The sequence below is a fragment of the Scyliorhinus torazame genome, chromosome 6 (genome assembly GCF_047496885.1).
Source record: "Scyliorhinus torazame isolate Kashiwa2021f chromosome 6, sScyTor2.1, whole genome shotgun sequence".
NCBI lineage: Eukaryota > Metazoa > Chordata > Chondrichthyes > Carcharhiniformes > Scyliorhinidae > Scyliorhinus > Scyliorhinus torazame.
In genome coordinates, this window is record NC_092712.1 from 27297075 (window position 1) to 27316229 (window position 19155).

A 19155-nucleotide genomic window follows, 5' to 3' on the forward strand; every position below is an offset into this window, starting at 1 on the left:
AGATAATGAGAAGTGGTTCTGATGCTCTCCCTTTGGCCGTAGCAGAAACTTGCTCTTTGTGTGCACTGGAACACCTGAGCTTTAGCTTGTACCATTCTCACCAGCTTATGTTCGAGGGCCTGGAACTAGGAGCATAAATATAAGATGGTCACTGATAATCCAGTAGGAATTTGGGAGAAGGGTTTTTTTCCAGCCTGAGAATGATTAGAATGTGGAATTCATCATCACAAGGAGTAGTTGACATGAATAGTACGGATGCATTTAAAAAAAAAAAGATTTTATTAAAGATTTAACATTTTATACTAAATTACAAACAATAACCCTTAGACCAGATGCAAATAACCAGAACCCAAAAAAACAACCCTTGACCCAAGGAACAAGACCCCCCCCCCCCCTCCAAACAGCTAACAATGACCAACTATCTGAAATACAATATGAGCGGCCGCCTCACCTCCAGTTGAACCCTTCAATCGACCCCCTAGTTGTGTATTTGAACTTCACGAAGTGCAAAAATTCCATCAAGTAACCAAACCACACCAAAGCACTCATTGCTAGCCTCCAGCCCAGCAGAATCTGCCTCCGCGCCACCAACAAGGCGAAGGCAAAGTCATCCGCACTCGTCCGCAGCTCCGGCACATCTGAAACTCCCAGAAGTAGCCACCAGAGGGCAGGGCTCCAGCTCAATACTTTAGGTCGCCGACATGGTGTTAAAAACAACCAACAAAAAGCCACCAACTTAGAACAGGGTCAGAACATTGTGTGATGCCTGGGCTCTCTCAAACAGTGCTCACACCTGTCTTTCAACCCCTCAAAAACCGACTCAACCTAACTCAAAAGGCTACCTTGAGCTGTATCAGACTCAGTCTTGCACATGATGACGTAGTGTTCACCCTTTGCAGCACCTGTGGCGTGGTGTAATGTCAACAATCTCTCCCTCAACATCAGCAAAACGAAAGAGCTGGTCATTGACTTCAGGAAGCAAAGTACCGTACACACCCCTGTCTGCATCAATGCAGCATGGTTTTGTGAAGGGGGGGTCGTGTCTCACTAACTTGATAGAGTTTTTCGAGGAGGTCACTAAGATGATTGATGCAGGTAGGGCAGTGGATGTTGTCTATATGGACTTCAGTAAGGCCTTTGACAAGGTCCCTCATGGTAGGCTAGTACAAAAGGTGAAGTCACACGGGATCAGGGGTGAACTGGCAAGGTGGATACAGAACTGGCTAGGTCATAGAAGGCAGAGAGTAGCAATGGAAGGATGCTTTTCTAATTGGAGGGCTGTGACCAGTGGTGTTCCACAGGGATCAGTGCTGGGACCTTTGCTGTTTGTAGTATATATAAATGATTTGGAGGAAAATGTAACTGGTCTGATTAGTAAGTTTGCAGACGACACAAAGGTTGGTGGAATTGCGGATAGCGATGAGGACTGTCAGAGGATACAGCAGGATTTAGATTGCTTGGAGACTTGGGCGGAGAGATGGCAGATGGAGTTTAATCCGGACAAATGTGAGGTAATGCATTTTGGAAGGTCTAATGCAGGTAGGGAATATACAGTGAATGGTAGAACCCTCAAGAGTATTGAAAGTCAAAGAGATCTAGGAGTACAGGTCCACAGGTCATTGAAAGGGGCAACACAGGTGGAGAAGGTAGTCAAGAAGGCATACGGCATGCTTGCCTTCATTGGCCGGGGCATTGAGTATAAGAATTGGCAAGTCATGTTGCAGCTGTATAGAACCTTAGTTAGGCCACACTTGGAGTATAGTGTTCAATTGTGTTCGCCACACTACCAGAAGGATGTGGAGGCTTTAGAGAGGGTGCAGAAGAGATTTACCAGAATGTTGCCTGGTATGGAGGGCATTAGCTATGAGGAGCGGTTGAATAAACTCGGTTTGTTCTCACTGGAACGAAGGAGGTTGAGGGGAGACCTGATAGAGGTCTACAAAATTATGAGGGGCATAGACAGAGTGGATAGTCAGAGGCTTTTCCCCAGGGTAGAGGGGTCAATTACTAGGGGGCATAGGTTTAAGGTGAGAGGGACAAGGTTTAGAGTAGATGTACGAGGCAAGTTTTTTACGCAGAGGGTAGTGGGTGCCTGGAACTCGCTACTGGAGGAGGTGGTGGAAGCAGGCACGATAGTGACATTTGAGGGGCATCTTGACAAATACATGAATAGGATGGGAATAGAGGGATATGGACCCAGGAAGTGTAGAAGATTGTAGTTTAGTCGGGCAGCATGGTCGGCACGGGCTTGGAGGGCCGAAGGGCCTGTTCCTGTGCTGTACATTTCTTTGTTCTTGTTCTATGGTTAACAGCTTCAAATTCCTAGGTGTGCACATCACTAACAATCTGTCCTGGTCCACCCACGTCGACGCTACGACCAAGAAAGCACAACAGCGCCTATACTTCCTCAGGAAACTAAGGAAATTCGCCATGTCCACATTGACTTTTACCAATTTTTACAGATGCACCATAGAAAGCATCCTATCTACTGCATCACAGCCTGGTATGGCAACTGCTCGGCCCAAGACTGTAAGAAACTACAGAGAGTGGTGAACACAACCCAGTCCATCACACAAACCTGCCTCCCATCCATTGACACTTGTCTACACCTTCCGCTGCCTTGGGAAATAATAATCTTTATTATTGTCATAAGTAGGCTTACATTAACACTCCAAAGAAGTTACTGCAAAAATCCCCTAGTCGCCACACTCCGGCGCCTGTTCGGATACACTGAGGGAGAATTCAGAATGTCCAAATTACCTAACAAGCACGTATTTCGGGACTTGTGGGAGGAAACCGGAGCACCCAGAGCAACCCCACGCAGGCACGGGGGAGAACGTGCAGACTCCGCACAGACAGTGATCCAAGTCACAAATCGAACCTGGGACCCCGGAGCTGTGAAGCAACAGTGCTAACCGCTGTGCTGCCCACACGTGCTGCCACATATGACGATACCCTAAGCTGCACCTCCCCCAACAATCTCACACTACGCATTCAAGGCCCTCAAAGCAATGGCTAACAGCTCAATCGTCAGCGCAAACAACAGAGGAGACATCGGACATCACAGTCTCGTCCCCCCCATGCAACTGAAAAGACCCCAAGCTCATAGTGCTCGCACGCTAGCAAACGGGGCCTCATACAACAGCCATTTGACACAAACCCAAGGGCAAGCCCAAACTTCTCCAATACAGTGAAGAGGTACCCCCATTCAACCCGATCAAACGCCTTCTCTGCATCCAATGGCACAGTTATCTCCGGTTCTGACGCGGCCGCAGGAGTAAGCACCGCATTCAACAACCGCCTCACTTTGGACGACAGTTTCTGTCCCTTCACAAAGCCCGCCTGGTCTTCCCCCTCTACTTCCGGAAGGCAAGGCTCCAGCCTTATGCTAATACCTTGGCCAATAACTTGGCATCTACATTTTTAGCAGTACAATTGGACAAGACGACCCACACTCCATGGGGTCCTTATCCTTTTTCAGAAGCAGAGAGATGGATGACTGCTCCAGTATCTGGGAGGGAACCCCGTGCCAAATTGTCCCTAAACATGCCCAGCAATACCGGACCCAACTGATCCACAAGCTTCTTATAAAATTCCACCGTCCAATTTGGGGTTTACACAAAGAACAAAGAAATGTACAGCACAGGAACAGGCCCTTCGGCCCTCCAAGCCCGTGCCGACCATACTGCCCGACTAAACTACAATCTTCTACACTTCCTGGGTCCGTATCCTTCTATTCCCATCCTATTCATATATTTGTCAAGATGCCCCTTAAATGTCCCTATCGTCCCTGCCTCCACTACCTCCTCCGGTAGTGAGTTCCAGGCACCCACTACCCTCTGCGTAAAAAACTTGCCTCGTACATCTACTCTAAACTTTGCCCCTCTCACCTTAAACCTATGCCCCCTAGTAATTGACCCCTCTACCCTGGGGAAAAGCGTTGACTATGACCACTAACGTTCCCTGTAACGCACCCGCAGCCATCACGTACCGTACCCCTTGATCAGCTATGGCCCTCTCCACACGGAATCGGACCCTCCCAGGCCCGACTAATAAGTCTGAGTGAAACACCTGGCTCACCCAGGCTTTCCGGAGCCTATCTGGTCCCGTACCTGTAAATGTGTCTCTTGCAAAAACACCATGTCAGCTCCCATATTCTTTAAATGCGGAAAAACCCCTCGCCCTCTTTGCAGGACTCCCCAGGCCTCGGATGTTCCGGGTGACTAGCTTGTCGGGAGCCCTTCACCCTTGAGTCAGCCATTACCACCATGGTGTGTCATATTTTCATCACCAGTTCCCAGGCCCAAGCCCCACCTAAGACGGCCTCCTGCTCCACCCAACGGTTGAGACAAAGAAAACTCCCTGATCACTGCTAGCTCCCTGCCCTCCTCATACCTCCTGCCTCCTTATCTATCCCCCCTCTGAAACCAACATTCTAGATTCATCGAGCCTTGCCAAACTGGTCCAACAAGTCGCAGCCTTATTAAAGGCTGCCTGCTGCCTCATCAGCTCGGTGCCAATGTCCGATAAATGCGCACCATGTACCCGACCGTGTCAATGTGCTGATACTTCTTGGCCCACTCCAGGATCCGCTTCTTTCTCTGAAAACTGTGAATGTGAGCGAGCGAATGATCACTGCCCGTGGTGGCTCATGGCCGTGGCTTCTGCAGCAGTGCCTAGTGAGCCCTATCCAACCCCCCCCCACTCCCACCAGCATCTACTCGAACATGATGGGTGCGGCCACCTCCGCCATCTTTCCTCCTTCAGATTCCTTTGTCGGGCTACCAGCCGGGGATTTCTTTCTTGTGGCCTTCTACACCGAGACTTTTCACATTCCCCTGTCAACTATCGGTTATCTACGTCAACCTGCTGGGTTGCAACACAAACCTCTCTCAAAACCAGGCAAAAGGCCATCAAAGTACAAGGACCCCTGCAGGAGCCACCTTTTGTGCGACTGCTCTCTCATGTTGTCACCGTAAGTCGATCACATAGATGCATTTAAGGGAAACTAGAGATGGATCTGATCAAGAAAGAAGTAGACTATTATGTTGACAGCGTGTGTGAGGTAGGGTTGGAGAAGGTATGCAGCATAAACTCCGGCAGGGACCATTTGATCTGAAAGGTCTGTTTTTTTGCTGTAACTTGTATGTAAGATGCACCACTGTCATTGTCGTCCTGTTTTAAAAAAAAATATATTTATTAAAGTTTTTTGACAAAACAAAACAAAACAATTTTTTCCCCTTACAAACAATAAACCACCCCCCCCCCCCCCGTAACAAAATAACACAGAATCGCCCTGAGCAAGATATATAGAACATAGAAAATACAGCACAGAACAGGCCCTTCGGCCACGATGTTGTGCCGAACCTTTGTCCTAGATTAATCATAGATTATCATAGAATTTACAGTGCAGAAGGAGGCCATTCGGCCCTTTGAGTCTGCACCAGCTCTTGGAAAGAGCACCCTACCCAAACTCAACACCTCCACCCAACACCAAGGGCAATTTTGGACACTAAGGGCAATTTATCATGGCCAATCCACCTACCCTGCACATCTTTGGACTGTGGGAGGAAACCGGAGCACCCGGAGGAAACCCACGCAGACACGGGGAGGACGTGCAGACTCCGCACAGACAGTGACCCAAGCCGGAATCGAACCTGGATCCCCTTGTAATGGTTTGTTCCACCCGGGGAAAAAGTCTCTGACTGTCTATCTATTCCCCTGATCATCTTATAAACCTCTATCAAGTCGCCCCTCATCCTTCTAATGAGAAAAGGCCGAGCACCCTCAACCTTTCCTCGTAAGACCTACTCTCCATTCCAGGTAACATCCTGGTAAATCTTCTTTGCACCTTTTCCAAAGCTTCCACATCCTTCCTAAAATGAGGTGATCAGAACTGTACACAGTACTCCAAATGTGGCCGTACCAAAGTTTTGTACAGCTGCATCATCACCTCACGGCTCTTAAATTCAATCCCTCTGTTAATGAACGCGAGCACACCATAGGCCTTCTTCACAGCTCTATCCACTTGAGTGACATCTTTCAAAGATGTATGAACATAGACCCCAAGATCTCTCTGCTCCTCCACATTGCCAAGAACTCTACCGTTAACCCTGTATTCCGCATTCATATTTGTCCTTCCAAAATGGACAACCTCACACTTTTCAGGGTTAAACTCCATCTGCCACTTCTCAGCCCAGCTCTGCATCCTATCTATGTCTCTTTGCAGCCGACAACAGCCCTCCTTACTATCCACAACTCCACCAATCTTCGTATCGTCTGCAAATTTACTGACCCACCCTTCAACTCCCTCATCCAAGTCATTAATGAAAATCACAAACAGCAGAGGACCCAGAACTGATCCCTGCGGTACACCACTGGTAACTGGGATCCAGGCTGAATATTTGCCATCCACCACCACTCTGACATTTATCGGTTAGCCAGTTCGTTATCCAACTGGCCAAATTTCCCACTATCCCATGCCTCCTTACTTTCTGCAGAAGCCTACCATGGGGAACCTTATCAAATGCCTTACTAAAATCCATGTACACTACATCCACTGCTTTACGTTCATCCACATGCTTGATCACCTACTCAAAGAATTCAATAAGATTTGTAAGGCAAGACCTACCCCTCACAAATCCGTGCAGACTATCCCTAATCAAGCAGTGTCTTTCCAGATGCTCAGAAATCCTATCCTTCAGTACCCTTTCCATGACTTTGCCTACCACCGAAGTAAGACTAACTGGCCTGTAATTCCCAGGGTTATCCCTAGTCCCTTTTTTGAACAGGGGCACGACATTCGCCACTCTCCAATCCCCTGGTACCACCCCTGTTGACAGTGAGGACGAAAAGATCATTGCCAATGGCTCTGCAATTTCATCTCTTGCTTCCCATAGAATCCTTGGATATATCCCGTCAGGCCCGGGGGACTTGTCTATCCTCAAGTTTTTCAAAATGCCCAACACATCTTCCTTCCTAACAAGTATTTCCTCGAGCTTACCAATCTGTTTCACACTGTCCTCTCCAACAATATCGCCCCTCTCATTTGTAAATACAGAAGAAAAGTACTCGTTCAAGACCTCTTCTATCTCTTCAGACTCAATACACAATCTCCCGCTACTGTCCTTGATCGGACCTACCCTCGCTCTAGTCATTCTCATATTTCTCACATATGTAAAAGGCCTTGGAGTTTTCCTTGATCCTACCCGCCAAAGATTGTTCATGCCCTCTCTTAGCTCTCCTAATCCCTTTCTTCAGTTCCCTCCTGGCTATCTTGTATCCCTCCAATGCCCTGTCTGAACCTTGTTTCCTCAGCCTTACATAAGTCTCCTTTTTCCTCTTAACAAGACATTCAACCTCTCTTGTCAACCATGGTTCCCTCACTCGACCATCTCTTCCCTGCCTGACAGGGGCATACATATCAAGGACACGTAGCACCTGTTCCTTGAACAAGTTCCACATTTCACTTGTGTCCTTCCCTGCCAGCCTATGTTCCCAACTTATGCACTTCAATTCTTGTCTGACAACATCGTATTTACCCTTCCCCCAATTGTAAACCTTGCCCTGTTGCACGTACCTATCCCTCTCCATTACTAAAGTGAAAGTCACAGAATTGTGGTCACTATCTCCAAAATGCTCCCCCACTAACAAATCTATCACTTGCCCTGGTTCATTACCCAGTACTAAATCCAATATTGCCCCTCCTCTGGTCGGACAATCTACATACTGTGTTAGAAAAGCTTCCTGGACACACTGCACAAACACCACCCCATCCAAACTATTTGATCTAAAGAGTTTCCACTCAATATTTGGGAAGTTAAAGTCACCCATGACTGCTACCCTGTGACTTCTGCACCTTTCCAAAATCTGTTTCCCAATCTGTTCCTCCACATCTCTGCTACTATTGGGGGGCCTATAGAAAACTCCTAACAAGGTGACTGCTCCATTCCTATTTCTGACTTCAACCCATACTACCTCATTAGGGTGATACTCCTCGAACTGCCTTTCTGCAGCTGTTATACTATCTCTAATTAACAATGCCACCCCCCCACCTCTTTTACCACCCTCCCTAATCTTATTGAAACATCTATAACCAGGGACCTCCAACAACCATTTCTGCCCCTCTTCTATCCAAGTTTCCGTGATGGCCACCACATCGTAGTCCCAAGTACCGATCCATGCCTTAAGTTCACCCACCTTATTCCTGATGCTTCTTGCGTTGAAGTATACACACTTCAACCCATCTCCGTGCCTGCAAGTACTCTCCTTTGTCAGTGTTCCCTTCCCCACTGCCTCATTACACGCTTTGGCGTCCTGAATATCGGCTATCTTAGTTGCTGGACTACAAATCCGGTTCCCATTCCCCAGCCAAATTAGTTTAAACCCTCCCGAAGAGTACTAGAAAACCTCCCTCCCAGGATATTGGTGCCCCTCTGGTTCAGATGCAACCCGTCCTGCTTGTACAGGTCCCACCTTACCCAGAATGTGCTCCAGTTATCCAAATACCTGAAGCCCTCCCTCCTACACCATTCCTGCAGCCACGTGTTCAACTGCACTCTCTCCCTATTCCTAGCCTCGCTATCACGTGGCACCGGCAACAAACCAGAGATGACAACTCTGTCTGTCCTGGCTTTTAACTTCCAGCCTAACTCCCTGAACTTGTTTATTACCTCCACACCCCTTTTCCTACCTATGTCGTTGGTACCAATGTGCACCACGACTTCTGGCTGCTCACCCTCCCCCTTAAGGATCCTGAAGACACGATCCGAGACATCCCTGACCCTGGCACCCGGGAGGCAACATACCTTCCGGGAGTCTCGCTCGCGACCACAGAATCTCCTATCTATTCCCCTAACCATTGAATCTCCTACAACTATTGCTTTTCTATTCTCCCCCCTTCTCTTCTGAGCCCCAGAGCCAGACTCAGTGCCAGAGACCTGGCCGCTAGGGCCTTCCCCCGGTAGGTCATCCCCCCCCAACAGCATCCAAAACGGTATACTTGTTTTGAAGTGGAACGGCCACGAGGGATCCCTGCACTGTCTGCCTGTTTGTTTTTTCCCCCTGACTGTAACCCAGCTATTCTTGTCCTGTACCTTGGGTGTGGTTACCTCCCTGTAACTCTTCTCAATCACCCCCTCTGCCTCCCGGATGATCCGAAGTTCATCCATCTTCAGCTCCAGTTCCCTAACACGGTCTTTGAGGAGCTGAAGTTGTGTGCACTTCCCGCAGGTATAATCAGCGGGGACACCGGTGGTATCCCTCACCACCCACATCCTACAGGAGGAGCATGCAACTGGCCTAGCATCCATCCCCTCTTACCTGACAGAATGTAGCTGCCCTGTGGACTAACTAGATCTCCGCCCTCCGACTCTGCTCCCAGTCAGCTACACTTTCTGTAAACTCCTGGCTCGCTTCTCACTCTTTGCTGAAATGTCGGAAACAAAATGAAAGGAGCACCTTACTCCCTCCTCACCTACCTCCCTCGGTCACCAAACTCTTACTATAGCACTCAAAATGCACCAAATTCAGCACTCCCTCAGTCACCAAACTCTTACTATAGCACTCAAAATGCACCAAATTCAGCACTCAGTGCAAACAAAGTCTGCACTGTAGGGGATCACTTTTATACTGTGAATCTAGCCTCTGAAAACTGGCCTAATCCAATTAACTAATTAACAAGCTCCAGCTGCAAGTGCCTACAAGTAGAAGCTTGTTTAAAGCTGATTGAAAATTCACCTTCTTCTAAACCAAACAGCAACTTTTAAGTTAATTAACTAAATAAAAGAAAGACTAAACTTTAGATAAAAATGAAGCCTTATACTCCCTCGGTCACCAAACTCTTACTATCGCACTCAAAATGCACCAAATTCAGCACTCAGTGCAAACAAAGTCTGCACTGTAGGGGATCACTTTTATACTGTGAATCTAGCCTCTGAAAAACTGGCCTAATCCAATTAACTAATTAACAAGCTCCAGCTGCAAGTGCCTACAAGTAGAAGCTTGTTTAAAGCTGATTGAAAATTCATCTTCTTCTAAACCAAACAGCAACTTATACACGGTAAGATTATATACTTACAGAGCTTTATACACTGGCTCTCGCCCGTTCGTGCCAGTTTCTCCCACCCTCCATGGTATCCCCCGCTCATCCGTCCCCTCAAGCAATCTCTCGTCCGTCTCTCCCCCCCCCCCCCCAGGGTTGCTGCTGCTGCTGACCGACCTTCCTCTAACGCTCCGCGAGGTAGTCTAGGAACGGTTGACACCATCTGTAGAACCCCTGCGCAGACCCCCTTAAGGCAAACTTAATCCTTCCCAACTTTATGAACCCAGCCATGTCGTTTGTCCAGGCCTCCACGCTAGGGGGCTTGGCCTCCTTCCACATTAGCAAGATCCTTCGCCGGGCTACCAGGGACGCAAAGGCCAGAATGCCGGCCTCTTTCGCCTCCTGCACTCCCGGCTCGTCCACTACTCCAAATATTGCTAGCCCCCAGCTTGGCTTGACCCGGACTTTCACCACCTGAGATATTGCTCCCGCCACTCCTCTCCAGAACCCCTCCAGTGCCGGGCATGATCAAAACATATGGACATGGTTCGCCGGACTCCCTGAACACCTTCCACATCTGTCCTCTACCCCAAAGAACCTACTCGACCTCGCCCTCGTCAAGTGCGCTCTGTGAACCACCTTAAATTGTATCAGGCTGAGCCTGGCACATGAGGAGGAGGAATTGCCCCTACCCAGGGCATCAGCCCACAAACCTCCCTCGATCTCCTCCCCCAGCTCCTCCTCCAATTTACCCTTCAACTCTTCTGCTAGCGCTTCACCCTCTTCTTTCATCTCTTGGTGTATTGCCGAAACCTTGCCCTCCCCGACCCATACACCCGAGATCACCCTGTCTTGAATTTCCTGTGTCGGGAGCAGCGGGAATTCCCTGACCTGTCGCCTCACAAAAGCCCTCACCTGCATATATCTGAATGCATTTCCCGGGGGTAGCTCAAACTTCTCCTCCAGTGCCCCTAGGCTCGCAAATGTCCCGTCGATGAACAGGTCCCCCATTCTTCTAACCCCCGCCCGGTGCCAGCCCTGGAACCCCCCTGTCCATCTTCCCCGGGACAAACCGGTGGTTACCCCTGATCAGGGACCACACCGAGGCTCCCACTGCACCCCTATGCCATCTCCACTGGCCCCAGATCCTTAACGTTGCCGCCACCACCGGGCTCGTGGTGTACTTTGATGGCGAGAGTAGCAACGGTGCCATCACCAGCGCCCCCAAGCTCGTTCCTTTGCAGGACGCCATCTCCATCCTCTTCCATGCCGCCCCCTCTCCCTCCATAACCCACTTACGGATCATCGCCACGTTTGCTGCCCAGTAGTAGCTCCCTAGGTTTGGCAGCGCCAGCCCTCCTCGGTCCCTACTGCGCTCCAGGAACCCTCTCCTTACCCTCAGGGTTTTGTTCGTCCACACAAACCCCATAATACTCCTACCTACTCTCTTGAAAAAGCCTTTGGTGATCACGATGGGGAGGCACTGGAACACAAACAAAAACCTCGGAAGAACCACCATTTTTACTGACTGCACTCTATCCGCCAACGAGAGCGGTAACATGTCCCATCTTTTGAAGTCCGCCTCCATTTGGTCCACCAACCTCGTCAGATTCAGTTTGTGTAGGGCCCCCCAGCTCCTGGCTATCTGGATCCCTAGATACTGAAAACTCCCCTCCGCCCTCCTCAGCGGTAGGTCCCCTATCCCTCTTTCTTGGTCCCCTGCCTGTAATACAAAAAGCTCACTCTTCCTTACATTGAGCTTATAGCCCGAGAACTCCCCAAACTCCCTCAAAGTCTGCATAACCTCCACCATCCCCTCCATTGGGTCCGCCACGTACAGCAGCAGGTCGTCCGCGTATAGCGACACCTGATGCTCTTCCCCCCCGCGGACCACCCCCCTCCATTTATAAGACTCCCTCAGTGATATGGCCAAAGGTTCGACCGCCAATGCAAACAACAGGGGGGACAGAGGGCACCCCTGTCTCGTTCCTCGGTACAGCCGAAAGTTCTCCGACCTCCGCCGGTTCGTCACCACACTTGCCACCGGGGCGCTGTAAAGGAGCTTAACCCAGCTAATAAACCCTCCCCCGAACCCAAACCTACGCAACACCTCCCAGATGTACTCCCACTCAACTCGGTCAAAGGCCTTTTCCGCGTCCATGGCTGCCACTATCTCCGCCTCTCCCTCCTCCGATGGCATCATTATCATGTTTAAGAGCCACCGCACATTCGTATTTAATTGCCTGCCCTTTACAAATCCCGTCTGGTCCTCATGTATCACCCCCGGGACACAGTCCTCAATCCTCGTGGCCAGCACTTTTGCCAATAGCTTAGCGTCCACATTAAGGAGCGAAATCGGCCTGTACGATCCACATTGCAGTGGGTCCTTGTCTCGCTTCAGAATCAAGGAAATTGTCGCCTCCGACATTGTCGGGGGCAGGGACCCCTCCTCTCTTGCCTCGTTAAAGGTCCTCACTAGTAGCGGGGCCAACAGGTCCGCATACTTTCTATAGAACTCCACCGGGAACCCGTCCGGCACCGGGGCCTTCCCCGCCTGCATGCTCCCCTAACCCTTACTCAGCTCCTCCAACCCGATTGGTGCCCCCAAACCAGCCACCTTTTGCTCCTCCACCCTCGGGAACCGCAGTTGGTCCAGGAATCTTCCCATCCCCTCTTCTCCCCCTGGGGGCTGGGATCTGTACAGCTCTTCATAGAAGGCCTTGAATACCTTGTTTATTTCCGTTGCACTCTGGGCCATGGCTCCCCCACCATCTTTGACTCCCCCTATTTCCCTCGCTGCCGCCCTCTTACGGAGCTGGTGTGCCAGCATCCGACTGGCCTTTTTCCCGTACTCTTAGGTCGCCCCCTGCGCCTTCCTGCACTGTGCCTCCGCCTTCCCCGTGGTCAACAGGTCAAACTCCGTCTGGAGCCGTCGCCTTTCCCCAAGTAATCTTTCCTCCGGGGCCTCTGCGTATCTCCTGTCCACTCGCAAAATCTCCCCCACTAACCTCTCCCTTTCCCTGCCCTCTGTCTTCTCCCTATGAGCCCTGATGGAGATTAGCTCTCCCCTGATCACCGCCTTCAATGCCTCCCATACCACCCCCACTCGCACCTCCCCGTTGTCGTTGGCCTCCAAGTACCTTTCAATACACCCCCTTACCTTCCCACACACCACCTCATCTGCCAACAGTCCCACATCCATCCGCCACAGCGGGCGTTGGTCCCTCTCCTCTCCCAGCTCCACTTCCACCCAGTGCGGGGCGTGGTCCGAAACGGCTATGGCCGAATATTCCGTCCCCTCCACCCTTGGGATGAGCGCCCTGCCCAGAACAAAGAAGTCTATCCGGGAGTATGCCTTGTGCATGTGGGAGAAGAACGAAAATTCCCTGGCCTGCGGTCTTGCAAACCTCCATGGGTCCACTCCCCCCATCTGGTCCATAAACCCCCTGAGCACCCTGGCCGCCGCCGGCCTCTTTCCCGTCCTTGATCTGGAGCGGTCTAGTGCTGGGTCCAGCACTGTGTTAAAGTCCCCTCCCATTAACAGTCCTCCTACCTCCAGGTCCGGGATGCGCCCCAACATGCGCTTCATAAATCCAGCATCATCCCAGTTCGGGGCGTATACATTTACGAACACCACTCACGTCCCTTGCAACCTACCACTCACCATCACGTATCTCCCTCCATTGTCCGCTACGATAGTCTTGGCCTCAAATGACACATGTTTTCCCACCAGAATTGCCACCCCTCTATTTTTCGCGTCCAGTCCCGAGTGAAATACCCGTCCTACCATCCCCTTCTTAACCTAACCTGGTCCGCCACCTTCAGGTGTGTCTCTTGGAGCATAGCCACGTCTACCTTCAGTCCCTTCAAGTGCGCGAACACTCGAGCCCTCTTCACCGGTCCGTTCAGGCCCCTCACGTTCCACGTTATCAGCCAGATTGGAGGCCCCCCCCCGGCCGACTAGCCATCTCCTTTTCTCGGCCAGTCCCGTGTCCGCGTCTCCCTCACCTCCGTCCCGGCCACCTCTTCTGTGTCCCATTCCCTTTCGGCCAGTGCAGCAGCAACCCTGTTTCTCTCCCCCCCCCCCCCTTCCCTCCCCCTCGCTAGACCCCTGTCTAGCTTTTTTGCTCGCCCCATATCACTCCCGTAAGTCAGCTGACGCCTGCTGACCCCGGCTTCCCCCGCCATCCCTTTGACCCCCCCGTGTGGGAATTTCCCCATCAGTAGACGTTCCTACGCTCCCCCTCCCCCTTTTCTTCCCGCGAACGGGAGAAAAACCTTGCGCTTTCCAGAGCCTGCCCCGCCCCCCCCTGACGCAGCTTCTGTTGCGGCCTTGTCTCTCGTCCCCAGCCCATATAACATTCCCTGTGCATGCTTGCCCCCCTATATACAACCGCCATCATATTTCAACCCTCAAATACCCCCCACCCTCACAAACCCTCAATTAGAGTCCAACTTTTCAGTTAGTATAAAGGTCCACGCCTCTTCGGGCGTTTCGAAGTAGTGGTGTTGGCCATTATGTGTAACCCACAGTCGCGCTGGCTGCAACATTCCAAATTTCACTCCTTTCCGATGCAGCACCGCTTTGGCCCGGGTGAAACCCGCTCTCCGCTTAGCGACCTCCGCGTTCTAGTCCGGGTATATTCTAATCTCAGCATTGTCCCACTTGCTGCTCCGCTCCTTCTTGGCCCATTTCAGGACCCTCTATCTGTGAACCGTTGAAATCTCACCACCATCGCCCTTGGTGGCTCATTTGCCTTGGGCTTCCTCGCCAGCACCCGGTGCGCCCCTTCCAGCTCCAGCAACCTCGGGGGGACCTCCGCGCCCATCAGCGCCCCGATCATTGTGCCCGCATATGCCGCGGCGTCGGCCCCCTCCACTCCTTCTGGGAGACCCAGGATCCTCAGATTATTTCTCCTCGACCTGTTCTCCAGGTCCTCGAGTCTTCCCGCCTACGTCTTGTGTAGCGCCTCGTGCCGCTCCACTTTCACCGCCAGGCCCAAGAGCTCGTCCTCATTTTCACTCACTTTGTCCTGGATCTCCTGGATCTTCACCTCGTGGGCTTTCTGGGTTGCCCCAAGTCCTTCAATTATTGCCAGCATCGGCGCCACCATCTCCTTGCGCAGCTCCTCGAAGCAGCGCTTGATGAATTCTTGCATCTCTTCTTTGTCACCGGCCGCCGCCATTTTGTTTATTTTACCCTTCTTCTCCCGCTGCTCCAGTGCCGTTTTTTTGGCCGTTTCGCTGCGGGTCCGGTCTATACAGGTTAGTGGGGGACCTCTCTCCTCTCTTCCCCACGGGTTGGCTGTGTGAAAAGTCCCTTTGGGGCTCTTCTATCGAGCCCGAAAGTCCGTCTTCGCGGGAGCTGCCGATTCGTGCGGCTTAGCTCCGCATAGCCGCAACCGGAAGTCCATTGTCGTCCTGTTGAGAGTGGGGTCACTGTTCACAGGTGCTGCGTTCATGTGTCTATATGTAAGCTGTTTTCCTCATGCCCGTGGCAAAGTAAAGTTGCAATATTGTAGTATCATAGAAGTTACAGTGCAGAAGGAGGCCAGTCGGCCCATCGAGTCTGCACCGGCTCTTTGAAAGAGCACCCTACCCAAGCCCACACCTCCACCCTATCCCCATAACCCAGTAACCCCATCCAACACTAAGGGCAATTTAGCATGGCCAATCCACCTAACCTGCACATCTTTGGACTGTGGGAGGAAACCGGAGCACCCGGAGGAAACCCACGCAAACACGGGGAGAATGTGCAGACTCCGCACAGACAGTGACCCAAGCTGGAATCGAACCTGGGACCCTGGAGCTGTGAGGCAATTGTGCTAACCACCATGCTGCCGTGGTTGGCCTTGGAGACAGTAGAGTGAAGATTCACTAAATTGGTTCCTGAAATGAGAGGATGTCCTATGAAAGGTTGAGTAAATTGGGCCTGTCCTCTGGACTTTCGAAGACTAAGAGCTGGCCTCATTGAAACGTACAAGGTTCTAAAGGGGCTTCACAGGGTCCATACTGGTTGGAGAATCTCAATCCCAAGGGCTTGGCCTCAGGATATAGAGAAGTTTTTACACTCAGGTCTGTGAATCTCTGGATGCTCCATTGTTGAGTATATTCAAGGCTGAGGGAGACAGATTTTTGATCTCTCAGTAAACCAAGGGCCTAAGAAAATGGGAGTTGAAGCAAAAGACAGGCCATGATTGTATAAAATGGTGGAGGAGGCTCGAGCAATGTTTGCTCTGTTCCTGCTCCTAATTCTTATGTTCTTCATATTCCCTGTCTCCTCCGACTTTCTCACCCTTTCATCGACACTGTGCAATATGTTTTGTTTCCAACCCACCTGTGAACTAGCATTGGGAAAATCCCAAAACACATTTCAGAGGGTGGGAAGTGGAAAATGAGTATTATAGCATGGAACAAATGTGAGGCTGTGGATTTAATAAGCTGACCTCAGTCTCTGGTCCTGCTTGGACCATTTTTCTCCCTAGTCTCATTCGTTTCAGTAGAGGAGGAGAAAGCAAGCAGGATACTAGGTGTGGGAGAGGTGTTCTGTACTGTACACTGTGAATAGCCATCCTGAAAATTCACAGGAGGCATGATTGGAACATGCAAACACTGGCACAATTTGCCTTGTAGTATGCTCTGATTGTTCACACCACTAGGAGTCAGTGTTGACCTTGACATAGAGGTTGGCAGCACAGAATTCTGCTCTTCAGGTAGCTGAGAAACTTTGATCACTGATTTTGTTTTAATAAATTTGTTTTTATTGAAGCTTTATTCAAACAGAGTTTTTACATAACCAATAACAGAAAAATAAAAGGAAAATATTTAACAAAACTAGGTGGCTGTTATCATTATACAAACAGAGAATATACATTAAATGAACAGTTCCCCGCCTAAGCCCCCCGCTGCCGGGAGAACCGCAGCAAGGACCCTCTCAAGGCGAACTTTATTCGCTCCAGGCTGAGAAACCCTGCCATGTCGCTAACCCAGGTCTCCACATTCGGGGTTTTCGAGTCCCTCCACATAAACAAGTTCCATCTCCGGGCTACCAGGGAGGCAAAGGCCAACACCTCTGCCTCTTTCGCTTCCTGAACTCCCGTATCCTCCGACATTCCAAGTATCGCTACTGTTGGACTCGGCTTCACTCGCATGTCCAAAATCGTGGACATAGCCCTGCCAGAATTCTTTAAGTGCCGGGCATGCCCAGAACATATGGACATGGTTCGCTGGACTCCCTGAACATCTCGCACAGCTGTCCTCTACCCCAAAGAACTTACTCATCCTCGCCGTCGTCATGTGTGCCCGATGTACCACCTTAAACTGAATTAAGCTGTGCCTGGCACATGATGAGGAGGAATTTACCCTGCCCAGGGCATCAGTCCACAGGCCTTCATCTAGCTCCTCACCCAGCATTTCCTCCCACTTGCCCTCCAGTTCCTCCACTGGGGCTTCCTCCGCCTCCTGCAGTTCTTGGTAGATGTCCGACACCTTCCCCTCTCCTACCCAGATGCCAGACACCACCCTGTCCTGTATCCTACGAGGGGATAGCAACGGAAATGTCCCCATCTGTTTTTTGAGAAAGTCGCGGACCTTGAGGTATCTGAAGGCATTTCCAGGGGGCAGGCTGAATTTCTCCTCCAGCGCCTTCAAGCTAGGGAAAGTCCCATCTATGAACAGGTCTCCCATCCTTCTAATGCCTGCCCTGTGCCAGCTTTGAAACCCCCATCTATCTTGCCCGGAACAAATCTATGATTGTTCCGTATCGGGGTCCAAACTGAGGCCCCCTCCTCCTTCCTGTGCCTTCTCCACTGACCCCGGGCCCTCAGCTCTGCCGTCACCATCGGGCTTGTGTATCGTGCCGGCGAGAACGGCAGCGGTGCCGTTACTAGTGCCCCTAGGCTGGTGCCTTTGCATGACGCCACCTCTAGCCGCCCCCACGCCAACCCCTCCTCCATTACCCATTTCCTAATCATGGCATGATCACTGATATTAAGCTGCCTGTATTATCAGAAGAGATCCTTATCAATATATAGATCAGCTGCAATTCAACTATTCGATGATTGTGGTGTTTTTTTTTACAATAGTGAAGGCGTTACTGTCAGCCCGTTATCATCAAGGCAAAAGAAATGGTGATGACATAAAGGGGGATAAATACATAAAATCTGGAGCAAGAAAAAATTAATCGTCTCCCTCCAGCTGGAGCCCCCGCTCAGATATTCCACCAGCTATTAGTGCCATTGGTTTCTGCTCTTTAAAGGAATTTTTTAATTATGAGGGGCATAGACAGAATGGATAGTCAGAGGCTTTTTCTCAGGATAGAGGGGTCAATTGCTAGGTGGCAGAGATTTAAGGTGCGAGGGGCAAGGTTTAGCGGAGATGTACGAGGCAAGTTGTTTTACACAGAGGGTAGTGGGTGCCTGGAACTTGCTGCCGGAGGAGGTGATGGAAGCAGGGACGATAGTGACGTTTAAGGGGCTTCTTGACAAATACATGAATAGGATGGGAATAGAGGGATACGGACCCAGGAAGTGTAGAAGATTTTAGTTTAGACGGGCAGCATGGTCGGCACGGGCTTGGAGGGCCGAAGGGCCTGTTCCTGTGCTGTACTTTTCTTTGTTCTTTGTTTGAAAAGTAATGAGGAAAGATTGGGGCTTTCAAACAACCAACACAGACGTGATGGCAGAATGGCCTCCGTCTGTGCTGTAGGCCCTCCAATTCACCGCAAAATTAAAAGTCAGGGCAGGTACTCTTACTTTCTTAGCATAAACCCTCGGTGTCCCTCTCAATTCGGCTCCCTTTTGAAAGTACTAGCTGATATCTGCTTTTGGGAGAGTAGTTTAAGTGGATTTTATTTCATTTCTAACCCTGCACGAGGCTTGTGAATTTGATGGAAGAATGTGGTTTCATAAAGGAAAATTGGAACGTTTAGGTTCTATTTTGTGTCAGCCTTGCGTAAGCCAATCAACCCATTTAACAATAGGACCAGTTAGGACATTAAAGCCGATGATCGAGCAGTGTTTTTATCCAAAAGGAAACATTTTTTGACTGCGCACATATTTGACAGCAGAACAAGTTAACTACCCCTCCAATTAGAAATGGACCTGTAATGCAGG

At 50.5% G+C, this 19155-nt stretch overlaps 1 protein-coding gene across 3 annotated transcripts in view; it reads left to right on the forward strand.

Moving 5' to 3' along the window:
• LOC140424727 (CTD small phosphatase-like protein) overlaps nt 1-19155 on the forward strand; it is a 252399-nt gene that overhangs the window by 225799 nt on the left and 7445 nt on the right. The gene's annotated exons all lie outside the window — the stretch shown is intronic.